Raw genomic sequence first — 11,602 nt, 5'->3', positions numbered from 1 at the left:
CAGACCTAACAAATCAGAAATTCTGGAGGTGGAATTTGACAATCTCTATTGCTATAAACTGCTCCAGTGATTCCAATGCACATTGAAGTTTGAGAACCACTGCTTGGTGGGACAGAAATGCAATGCTTATTTTTGTACACACCACTAGAGGGTGCCACAGAATGTAAAGCAAAAAAAAAAATATGTATATATTCTGTGACAATGCATATTATCAGTCCTGGTTTACAGATTGAGGACCAATGTGTAGTTCCAGACATACCTCATGCTATGGTAACCTTGGGTAAGTTACTCCTGCATCCTCACCTCACACCATCAATAAAAGTGAACACCCCCTAGGTCTGATGCTGAAAGGAATGAGCAGAGGAAATCCCTCTTTTGGGGGCACTTACCATTATGCATTTAGTATAGCAGGCCCTTTTACATACCTTATGTCCTCTAAATCTGTACTGTTCAGAATTGTGATGGTGGGGTTATTTCACATCTGTGTAATCAACAAGCATGGGGACTAGGATTTGAACTTTACCTGCTTCTTGAGCCTAAGCCCTTAACAGTACTTCTTTTGTTCAACCATGATAGCTTATCTTACAGAACCTCAAGATATATTATAGGTATACCCTGCTTTGGCTAATGTTGACTGGAGTGTCAAAAAGAGGGTAAGAAAGCAAATCAAGTAAATGAAATATGCTGATGATTTTTATATTCTTCCTCATTTACATTCTATGATTATCACATAAAAACTCATGAGTGTTTTCCTTCTTATTTTTGTTTCTCAGCGCTGTCTCTACTGTACATTTATCTTTTTATGTCTTAATTTCTTAGGAGTGATAGAGGAATCAGTGTGGTGTGGAAACAGACATATTGAAAACCTATTATTGGATATACACTTTATATTGCTCTATACCCATTAATCCTAAAAATAGGCCTGTAAGTTATGTGACAATTATCATTATTTTGTAGATACCAAAAATGAGGTCTAGAATCTTTAATTATATTTCTTTGGTCATATAACTTGTAAGTAGTGGTGCTTTTATAATTTCTGGTATATCTGACCCTATGATTCTACTAAACTTTCTTCTCTGCTTTGAATCTGGTTTAGCTACTTACTATTTAAGTTCTTTTTAATAAATTTTGTAACTTTTCTAAGGTTCAGTGTCACTGTATATTAAATAGGAACAAATAACTCTGCTACAAAATCTTGGAGCCACAGTTTTAAATATAGTAGCCACTAGCATATGTGGTTATTTCAATGTAAGATAATTAAAATTAAATAAAAATTTAAAGAAGCAGTTCTTCAGTTTTACAAGCCACATTTCAAGGGTTCTATAGCTATGAATGGCTAGTGACTATCGTATTAGCACAGAAATGAAATAATCCCACCATCACAATTCTGCTTAATAGTACAGATTTAGAGGACATAAGGTATGTAAAAGGGCCTACTATACTAAATGCATAATGGTAGGTGCTCCCAAAAGAGGGATTTCCTCTGCTCATTCCTTTCAGCATCAGAGCTAGGGGTGTTCACTTTTATTGATGGTGTGAGGTGAGGATGCAGGAGTAACTTACCCAAGGTTACCATAACATGAGGTATGTCTGGCACTGGTATCCATGTCTCCTGTGTTGTTCCAACATTCTGTCTCGTAGATCCATCCTTATGCTTTACTGAGTGAGATTTCAAGGTCAAGGACATGAATTAATGTGAATTAACTTTGGAGTCATAGTGGTAGCAGAAAAAGGTATAGAAACTGAATGCTTCCCATGTGCCAGGCAGCACTTTGGCCAGCAATTTACATCTATTATCTTAGCAAATCCTCACTGAGGCCCAGAGAAGTTAAAACACTCACCCCTAGTTACTCAGCAAGTAAATGGCAGAAAAAGGATTTAAACTTCTCTCATTCTAAAGTGTAGGCTTTATCTTACTATGCAGTACTACTTCCTCAATATGAATATTCCCCTTCATCTCCACTTATTAGTGGGATAAGGCTACAGCAGATTCTTGACTCAAAGTGGGTCCTCTGAAAATGCTGGTTGTTATTCTTTAGAATTTACAGCTGAACCATTGTCTTCACATTTTATTTCAATTGGAAGGGAAAGATAGCTTAGGTTTGTTTGGTTCTAAGGCCCAAGGCCAGACAGAAACTATTTGTGTCCCAGCCTTCACAGTACACTCAGTGGCTCCAAGAACCCTGTGTTAATTTGCAAGACCACCATTAGCTCATACAATGCCTTTGTGCTAATTAGAAACATGTGTCACCTGGGGGCAGACAAATTGCAGAGACATGTCCACTCAGTGGAACAATAAGAAAAATGTTCCCCCTCCCCCCCCCTCTGGACTGCTGCAGCCTCTCTCAGGCAGGTGAAAAATAAATTGCAGCCTAAACTTGTGCTCTCTTAGTTGATTACTTTTGTACAAGGTACAACCTGCCCAACATTATCTGCTGGCCTTACTTGTTTTATCTTGTGGCTAAGAGCCTTCCTATGTCTGAAAGGCAGTAGTGTGTTCTGGAGGGTAGGGAGAGACACCAATGTCCTCCTGTGGATTTTGGGTAGTAGATGAAATTGGTGTATCCTAAGGTTTCGACATTAAAAAAAATTGATTCTTGCTAGCTTATTGGATATTTTTAAAAGAATGTTTATTTGATGTGAAAGTTAAAAACAAAATGTAATAATTCAAGCCTAAGCAAAATGGTATTTCTGTAATGATGATGCTTTTCCATCTATTTATACCTGCCTCATTCCATACAATTTCAGAAAACCGTCCAGAAAATTAGTCTGAATTTCTCTAGTTTATTAGCCTGTGACAAAGCAAAAATTGGAAGTAGTAACGGGGAAATTTTATTGTTTTAGTAATACCTATTCTCTCCTGCAGTTAACTTCTACTGCTGATTGACCCATCTGTTTGACAGAAAGAGGTTATTTTAAATGACTGAAAATACTGAGAAGCTGAACCTAATTAATAATGTCCTTGGGTGACCTTGGGATACCAGACTTGCACATTATTTTATTTTTCTCTTCCTGGGTTATTAGTTTAGCATGCAGTTTCCTAATTATTTAAATGAACATTGTGCTTCACTTACAATGATAATATAAAGTTGGCTGTGTTACACATCAACCAAAAAAGATGAGAACTGATTTCTACCAGTGTTTGCTGATACCTATAATTTGAGCTTTGCCTCAAGAAGATGCTTTGAGCCACTCTTCGAGAGTTAAGTTTGCTTATGCTTTTAACCTCCACCTACAGCTCACTTTTCACTGGAAATGATATGTTATGGAATTTGAAAATATTAGCTGTCATATTATTTAAAAAGGACAAGCTACTAGTACTTAAGGTGATACATCTAAATTAATGAAGCTTAATGATGGGTACATGGGTACATGCAGGTTCATACTATTTTTCCTATTTTTATGTTTTTTTTTTTTTGGTACCAGAGATTGAACCAAGGACACTTAATCCCTGAGCCACATCCCCCAGATCTTTTATTTTTTATTTTGAGACAGAGTTTTGCTAAGTTGCTTAGAGTCTTCTTAAGTTGCTGAGGCTACCTTTGAACCTGTGATCCTTCTGCCTCAGCCTCCCAAGCTGCTGGGATTACAGGAGTGTGCCACCGTGCCCAGCCTTTTGTGTAATTTTGAATGTTTCCATAATCAAATGTTTTTAAAAGAGAAAAAAATTAAAAGTGCTTCATCATTTCTGGGGAAGAGAACACACATGAGTTTCTCTTTATAAGTCCCCTTATTAACTAAAATATTGGGCAAAATGGATGCTTGTTAATAGAGATGGACCATGTAAGAATTTGGGGAGGGGAGACTTAAATCTAAAGAAGCCTCTTCCCCAGAAATTCTGATAAGGTCTCCTAGGAGGAAATCTCCTCTTGCCTGCAGTCCCCCTCCACCAGATTTCATAAGAAGCATTGGTGTAATGAGCCACTGTTAGTGAAAGAAGTGTCTCAGATCCCTCAGGCATTTAGGAGTGGAGGGAGGTTGAAAAGTGCAGAAAGAGGCCTCAGCTAATTGGTGAAAACCATGTCAGCTAGCAGGCAGAGAAACACAGGCAAAGGGAATCTGGGGGCAAGAGAGAACTGGGAGTGTAATGAGCCTTCATGTTCACCCTAGATGAGTGCTACAGAGGACAAAGCTGCTAAGGAGGGAGGAGACCAGGGAATAGAATATGTGACAGAGGCTCTCACTCAGGATCTCTTGGGTATCCTTTGGAAGGTGCCATGTCCCATCTGGTTTGTGTTTTTTAACATTTTTTTTGTTGTAGATGAACACAATATCTTTTAATTAATTAATTAATTTATTTATTTTTATGTGGTGCTGAGGATCAAGCCCAGTGCCTCACACTTGCTAGGCAAGTGCTGTACCACTGAGCACAGTCCCAGCTCCCTGGTTTGTGGTTTATCTGAAAAGACAGATCTTGTGTTTGAGTGTCTACACATGCTCACTTTTTTTTTTTGGCACTGGGGATTGAACCTAGGGGCACTTTACCACTGAGCTATATCTTCAGCCCTTTTTATTTTTTATTTTGAGAAAGGGTCTCACTAAGTTGCCCAAGATGGCCTTGAATTTGTGATCCTCCTGCCTCAGCCTCCTAAGTAGCTGGGATTATAGACATGAAGTACTGCATTTAGCAACACACTTTTGAAGACATGAAAACTGCTCAGCTTGGAAGGACAGGTTCTGCAACATACACATTGAAACTGGTTTCATTCTAATTTTTTGTTGTATTTTTAGCATGTAATTAAGCAAATGAAGGTGTTCACACACTGCTAGGAGTGAACAGATATGGTTGGAGATGTGGGGTACTCTTTAGGGTATGTGGACATCAGAGAACATCTTCTTTCAAGGCCCTGAGGCTGAGATAAAGTGATTGAAATTGAGGACAGAGAAGAGAGCAAGAGCAGTTCCTAAAAGGTACAAAGCTGAGATTCACCCAGCTGCTCCCAGACCAGAGTTGTGGGTGGGATGTCAGTGGGATCCAGGCGGGTACAGCCAGCTTTCAATAGAGCTGGTCTGTGAAACTTGGCTGAGAGGACAGAGGAAGATTGATGTTTGCTCCAGTGTGGGGCTGTCAGCTGTGCTCACTGCCTCACCAGGCTCCCAGATGTAAACAAAAGTCCCAGCCCTTCATGGCACTGCAGAGCAGTCCAGGCTGGTGTAAGTCTCTGAGGACAGCTAGACCATTTTCTCATCCTGGCTGACACCCAGGAGACAGAGGAAACAATAGAAGGTCCGGGGAGATTGCAAGGGGTTGAGAAGCAGTGACCACTGAGAAGGAGATGTCAATTTTAGATTTTAGGTCTTTGGATGCAAGTATTAGAAATCTTTTAGAGAAAGCAGCCCTCATTCTTGTATCAACTTCACAGATATTAGCGAATTACTAATGGAGGCCTATAGAGACTCTATATCATTCATTCATTCACTCATTCAATAATTATCTTATATGCCCATCACTGTACTAAGTATCCTGTGTGATGCCGAAGTAATAGAAGACAGTACATACATTGAAGGATCTTACAAGGAGTTTGGGAATGTGGGTGAAGTTAAGTAACAATACCAATAGTAGCTCCTTAAATGCTTAGTGAAAAACATGAAACACAAGGTTAGAAGCAACAGTAGTCCTCTCTGGTCATTATTAGAGAAGGTAGAATTTGAGAGGGTTGTAGAAAGATAGACATGATTTGACTAGGAAAAAAAGGTGCATGGCATTCCAAGATATGACCAAGTAATTAGTAAAAATAGGACAGCTTTGGCTTAAGCAGAAAATTAGTGTGCCATAGATTCTGTTCACTTCTCATTCTCTCACCCTTCTCACCATGGCTTACCCAGCTTTTAAGTAAGTTTTTCTTTAAATGTCACTTCTTCAACAATGTCTTCCCTGATGTCCAGGACTAAATTATCTTGCTGAATGTTTCTGTAGCACTTGCTACTTTCTTCTTCCCAAGATACCACCATTTTCACCTGATGACTTCCTCTTCTCTCCCTACAATTTCTTCTCCACACTGTAATCAGTATTTTTTTTTTTGCAAAATACAAATCCTTTCCTTTACTTCTGTCTTTAAAACTCTCCTATCTCTCACGCCTTCCTTCTTCTTTTCTTCCCTTCTCCTTTCTGCTCTTTTCCCTTTATCTTTCCCTTCAGATAACATCTTAAACTGTCTATCTCTTAGGGAAGCCTTCCATGACATCCTCTTCTCCAACTTCAACCACAATAGTTGAAGTCCTCCTCTTATATACTTCTGTAATTCCTACACATTTTCTTCATATTGCTGTTCTCCAACAACTTAATTCAAGTTTGTTTCTCTAGCCAGAATATAAACCCTTTGAAAGCAGGAGGTGTTTCTTTTTCACTATGTGTCCTTGGTATTTAGTACAGTGTCTGATGTATTGTGGTGGGTACTGCACAGACATTTTTGAATGAATCCAAAGGAGATGAAGCAATATTGGTAGGTGAAAGCCAGCCTAAAGGATTGATCTTATACCTATGTGCAAAGAGAAACTTTTAAAAGTTTTCAATTATGGGAGAAAGAAATCATGAGAGAACACTGACTTATTTTGTTAGCTTGCTTTTGGGGGTGCTAGGCATTAAGCCCAGGGTCTAAAACATGCTAGGTAAGTGTTTTACCACTGAGCTATACCCTAGCCTCTGAGAGAACACTAACTTCTGAAATAACAAAACCCAGAGAACTCCAACCTTAACTTAGCCCAAAACTTTGCATCCTAGTTTTCTGTGGGCCCATGTTACCTCCTTTGCCCACCCCCCATTTCCTCCCATTCCTCCTCCAGAAGCACAAGAATACTTACTCTCATTGGGGCTCCTATCCAGAGACCTTTGACAGTATGTTCAAATACATTTTCTTCATGGACAGTTGTTCATTCAGCTGGCATTCACTCTACCTCTATTGTTCCAAGCATGGCACTCATAGCTGCAGATGATGGAAACTTTCTCCTTTCCTTAATCGGGCTCACAATTGAGTGAATCCCCTACAATGCTCACTCACCTGATAGGTTCAAATTTCTGGGCTTTGTCTTACCTGGGCTCAATTTGGGAGACTTTTCAGGGTACTATAGCTGAAAAAGGATCTCAATCTTGGGTAGACTCTTTGCAAAACTGGGGACTCCATGAAATTCCAAAAACAAATGCACATGCCAATTTACACCAGACTTTCCCCCTTCCTAAATGGCAGAATAGAGAATGTCAGGAAGGATGTTCAGGCAGTAGTCATCTTTTAACCTTATTAGACTCATCTTACTAATGCAAATAGGCCACCAAGGCACATCCTCTTTAGTGAAGCTAGGTTGAGGAACTCAAGGAATGGAAAAGGAATGGGATTTCTGAATTAAAAAAAAAGTAGAAAAGCTGCCCAATATCCTGAGGAGGATGAAACAATGATATATTTCCAAGAAGATTTCCAGAGACATTTGGAGAAAAACCATCCTTACACTGGGGTAGCCATGAATGCCAAGGGATTGGCTTCTGTTCATCTCTGATTCAGATCCCAGGTGGTTAGGAGGATAGCAAATGAAGATATCAGAGAAGGAGTGCATACACACCCCATTCACTCCCTGACTCCTGCACCAAGGAAGGTTAAGAGGAAGAAGCATACTATTTTGTAGCTGTATTCCTAATTGGATATCTCTAGGTTTAAGAATAATATCAGACATAGTTATCAGTGACACTTTGAAATTAAATTTATTAGATTTGACCCTCACTCTCTGCCTTGAATCCTTTATACTGAACATGACTCCACTATCAGGATATTATGGAAGGAGACTGTGTAAGTAACAGATAGAAATGAATGAGATTAATTCCTATGATTTCTTCTCTGTTAGGTGTCTTTAGGTGAAAAAGGGTCATAATAAAACTGGAATTTGAAATCCTAATGAGATGGGACAGGACGGGCTAATTTCAAATCAGTGGAGTTAAAAAAAATCAATGGAATGAATTTCAGAGAAGGATAATGCTATATTAATCAGAAACTACATTATCTCCTTCCTTAAAGGACCATCCTGAAGTTTAGGTCAATCAAATGATGATAACATCATATTTCTACTAAGGAAGAGCCAAAAGAAGCGTAAATCTATGAGATTCATAAATTCACAAAGAAACTCTTGAGAAGGAACCACAAGTTTCTAGAATCATAGTTTAGCATGACCTTTCTACCCCTGTAATATTATCCTAATTATTGTCAATATTTGAGATATCCCCTTTTTAAGAGGACTGTGAACATCTAATTTTTTTTAAAGTCAGTGTTCTCTCATGATTTCTTCCTCCTCAAATTGAAAAGTTTTTAAGATGTGATGAGGAGAAAGTTTGAAGGAGATCATAAATTGACTCTAGACATGTGGAGTTTAAAGTACTTGTGGGATGGAGGAAATAGTCGAGAACAACCAAGCAGTAGGCATTTGGTGAGGAGAGATGACTTTTCCACTACCACCTCATACCCACCCCCACCCCCCGCCACCTTTCTTTCTTCTTCTTTGTTCTCTCTCAGGAAAGCTGAGGCTTATAGAAATTAAGCAATTTTCCATGGTAACATAATTTGTAAGCATGCTATATACCAGCAGGAAGAACACAGTGCAGGTCAAGAGACTGAAAATATAAAAGGTGATTTTAGCTTGAACTTTTTTTTGTAACTGTGGGCTCATAAAGATAATTCATAAAATGGAAATTGAATTTCCAGATAGGTAAATGTATTAGAAATTTGGCAGGTATAGAAGGGAGACTATGATGATGTAGTTTGCTCGTGTAATATTAATAATTTTTGTTGAACATTTACTATGTGGCAAGTTTTTTAAAAAATTTTTTAGATGTTGATGGACCTTGTTTTATTCATTTGTTTATATGCAGTGCTGAGAATCAAACCCAGTGCCTCACCCATGCTAGGCAAGCTCTCTACCACTGAGCCACAACCCCAGCCTCTGTGTGCCAGGTTCTGAGTTAAGCACTTTATCCACATTACCTAATTTAATTCCCACATTAACCCTCTCAAATAGGTAGTATTATTACCACTGAAGCACAGAATGGTTCAATAATTTACACAAGACCACATAGTTACTGTGTGCAGAATCTTTCCAAGATTTCAAATGACCCTTTAGAGGAAGAAATTTAGACTGAAGGAGGTGAAGTAATTTTTCTAAGAACCTATATCTATTGCTGGAATTGTAATTCAAACCCAGGGTCTTTCTGGTACCAAAGCCAGCACATCATCCTAATTACCACAGTCATGAATGGAAACTGTTAAAATAGAGAATATGTGTATATTTTTTCAATTCAGCTCAGTAAGGCAAAAGTGCACCCTAAATTTTGGAGATGGTAAAAATTTGCCCTTACTCCAGGAAATTGATTATGAAAAAGGTACACTTCCTTTGTAATGCACCACATGGTATAATGTGCCAGGATACTTGTAGAAAGACTCATGGTGAAAACAGAGGCTGCAAAAAGCTACTTATGATGGGTGGCAATAGTTGGGTTCTCATGAGACTTCTTCAGGTGGCCCTGTGATGTTAGACATTCTTTGTCATTCTTCTACAGGGAGACTGCTCTGTGAGGGTGCATTGGCTCAGTTGTCCTTCTTCCTCCTAATCCTAAGATTTGCTAACAGGGTTGTTCTGATGTCACCAACCCATATCTGTAGACATTATCATAGTTGTAAATTATGATGTAGCATAGTGTGAGGCTGGGAAGAGCAACTTCGGAAATGATTGTCTCCCCAGCAAGAACAATGGGTGGAGTAGGGTGAAGAGATACAGATGCAAATGCCCAAATCCCCACTACTGTACTTGCTTGCCACCACCAGGGTCCTCTGGTGATTGGTTTTTGAAATATAGCTTGATATTAGTCTTCATATATGGAGTATTATTACTATTATCATTTTTGTAGCACTAGGGATTGAACCCAGGGTGATTTATCTCTGAGCTACATCCCCAGACCTTTTTATTTTATTTTATTTTTACTCTTGAGACAGGATCTTCCTAAGGTGCTGAGGCTGACCTTGGGACTTGTGATCCTCGTGTCTCAGCCTCCTGAGTACCTGGGATTATAGGTGTGCACCCCATGGCTGGCTATATGGAGTATTATTGATGTTTAATAAGAACATTATGGGGCTGGGGTTGTGGCTCAGTGGTGGTGTGCTTGCCTCGCACGTGTGAGACCCTGGGTTTGATCCTCAGCACCAAATAAAAATAAATAAGTGAAATAAGGGTATTGTGTCTAACTACAACTAAAAAATAATTAAAAAAGAACATTATGGTTCTTTTTTTTTTAGGTATAGGAGCTTGAACCCAGGGACACTTAACCACTGAGCCACATCTCCAACCCTTTTTAATATTTTATTTAGAGACAGGGTCTTGCTGAGTTGCTTAGGGCCTCACTAAGTTGCTGAATCTGGCTTTGGACTTGCAATCCTCCTGCCTCAGCCTCCCAAGCCACTGGGATTTCAGATATGTGCAACGGTGCCTGGCAACATTATGATTCTTAATTCATTATCATTCTTAATTCAGTAATGCAATTTATAAGGTTTTGCTGTCTTCTTAACTTTAACTTAACCAAAAATTAGCCTGTGTGCACATGCATGTGTGTGTGAACTCTATGTGATTTTATAAGATCTCTTTCAGGTCTGGTTTTCTGTGATTAATACATTCATGGAGAGGGAATGAACCGAATTATGGTATATGATAAGGAAAGTGGGAAGTCTTGCTTTTATTTTGTACACATATGGAGTACTGCTAGATATCAGGAGCAGAGTTGGCTAACAAGTTGTATAAGATGCATTCTCTCTCCTCAAAGAGCATATTCTACATTTCTTCCACTGAACCAATGGTAATACTCCCTGACTTCCCCATCCCTGGGTGGTTCCCATGCTTGTTTGATTTGTCTGAATGAACAGAGAAGCCTAAAGTCATTAATACTAATATAGTGAAGTCAAATTTAAGATTTTGGTAGCTAGAAATGATGAGATAAGAACTACAGTATTGATAATAGTAGAATGAGAGTGGAGAGAGGCAAATGAGGATATATATAAAGATTCCCAGGATGTGATATGTTCTGTACAACATTGGGATATTTGTGTAACAATGAAAAGAGAAAATAACTTTAAGCCAGCTTAAAATTTTAAATAGAAGAGCACCTATTCTTTGGTGATAGGTAGGGGGAAATGCTTATGGGAGAAAGTTAAAGAAATAAATTTTATCCACTATCCTTCTTCCATTTAGAAAGTTCTTTTGGCTTTGCCTGTGAATTCTGGGAGAGCAAGAAGCTCTGCTAGTGGATTAAGTGGAAAAGGGAGGACAGACTGCTGGTTTTCCAAAGAGCAGAGCATGCTCAAGGGGGGATGATAGTCTTAACAACAACTAAATAAATAAAGCCTTTTCTCTGGAAAAATATATGTATAAAATATTTAACTGACATTAAATATTAACAATGAATTAATGAAAACACCCAAAACACTTTTTTATGTAGAAAGTTTTTCCCCTTTTAAAAAATGCTATTTTAAATTTCAAAATCACTTCAGATGTGATTCAGGCAGAAAGTAGTGTGGGTCTCTGGAGGGGTGAGTACTACGTAAATGACTACATAAGTGGAAGTGACCTCCAAGTGAGTCTT

At 38.6% G+C, this 11,602-nt stretch overlaps 1 protein-coding gene across 1 annotated transcript in view; it reads left to right on the top strand.

The window, feature by feature from the left end:
• Plp1 (proteolipid protein 1) overlaps window positions 1-11,602 on the top strand; it is a 101,941-nt gene that overhangs the window by 2,152 nt on the left and 88,187 nt on the right. The window lies entirely within an intron of this gene.

This window comes from Ictidomys tridecemlineatus, chromosome X, assembly GCF_052094955.1.
Source record: "Ictidomys tridecemlineatus isolate mIctTri1 chromosome X, mIctTri1.hap1, whole genome shotgun sequence".
Lineage (NCBI taxonomy): Eukaryota > Metazoa > Chordata > Mammalia > Rodentia > Sciuridae > Ictidomys > Ictidomys tridecemlineatus.
This window is presented reverse-complemented; position numbering and strand designations above follow the sequence as displayed.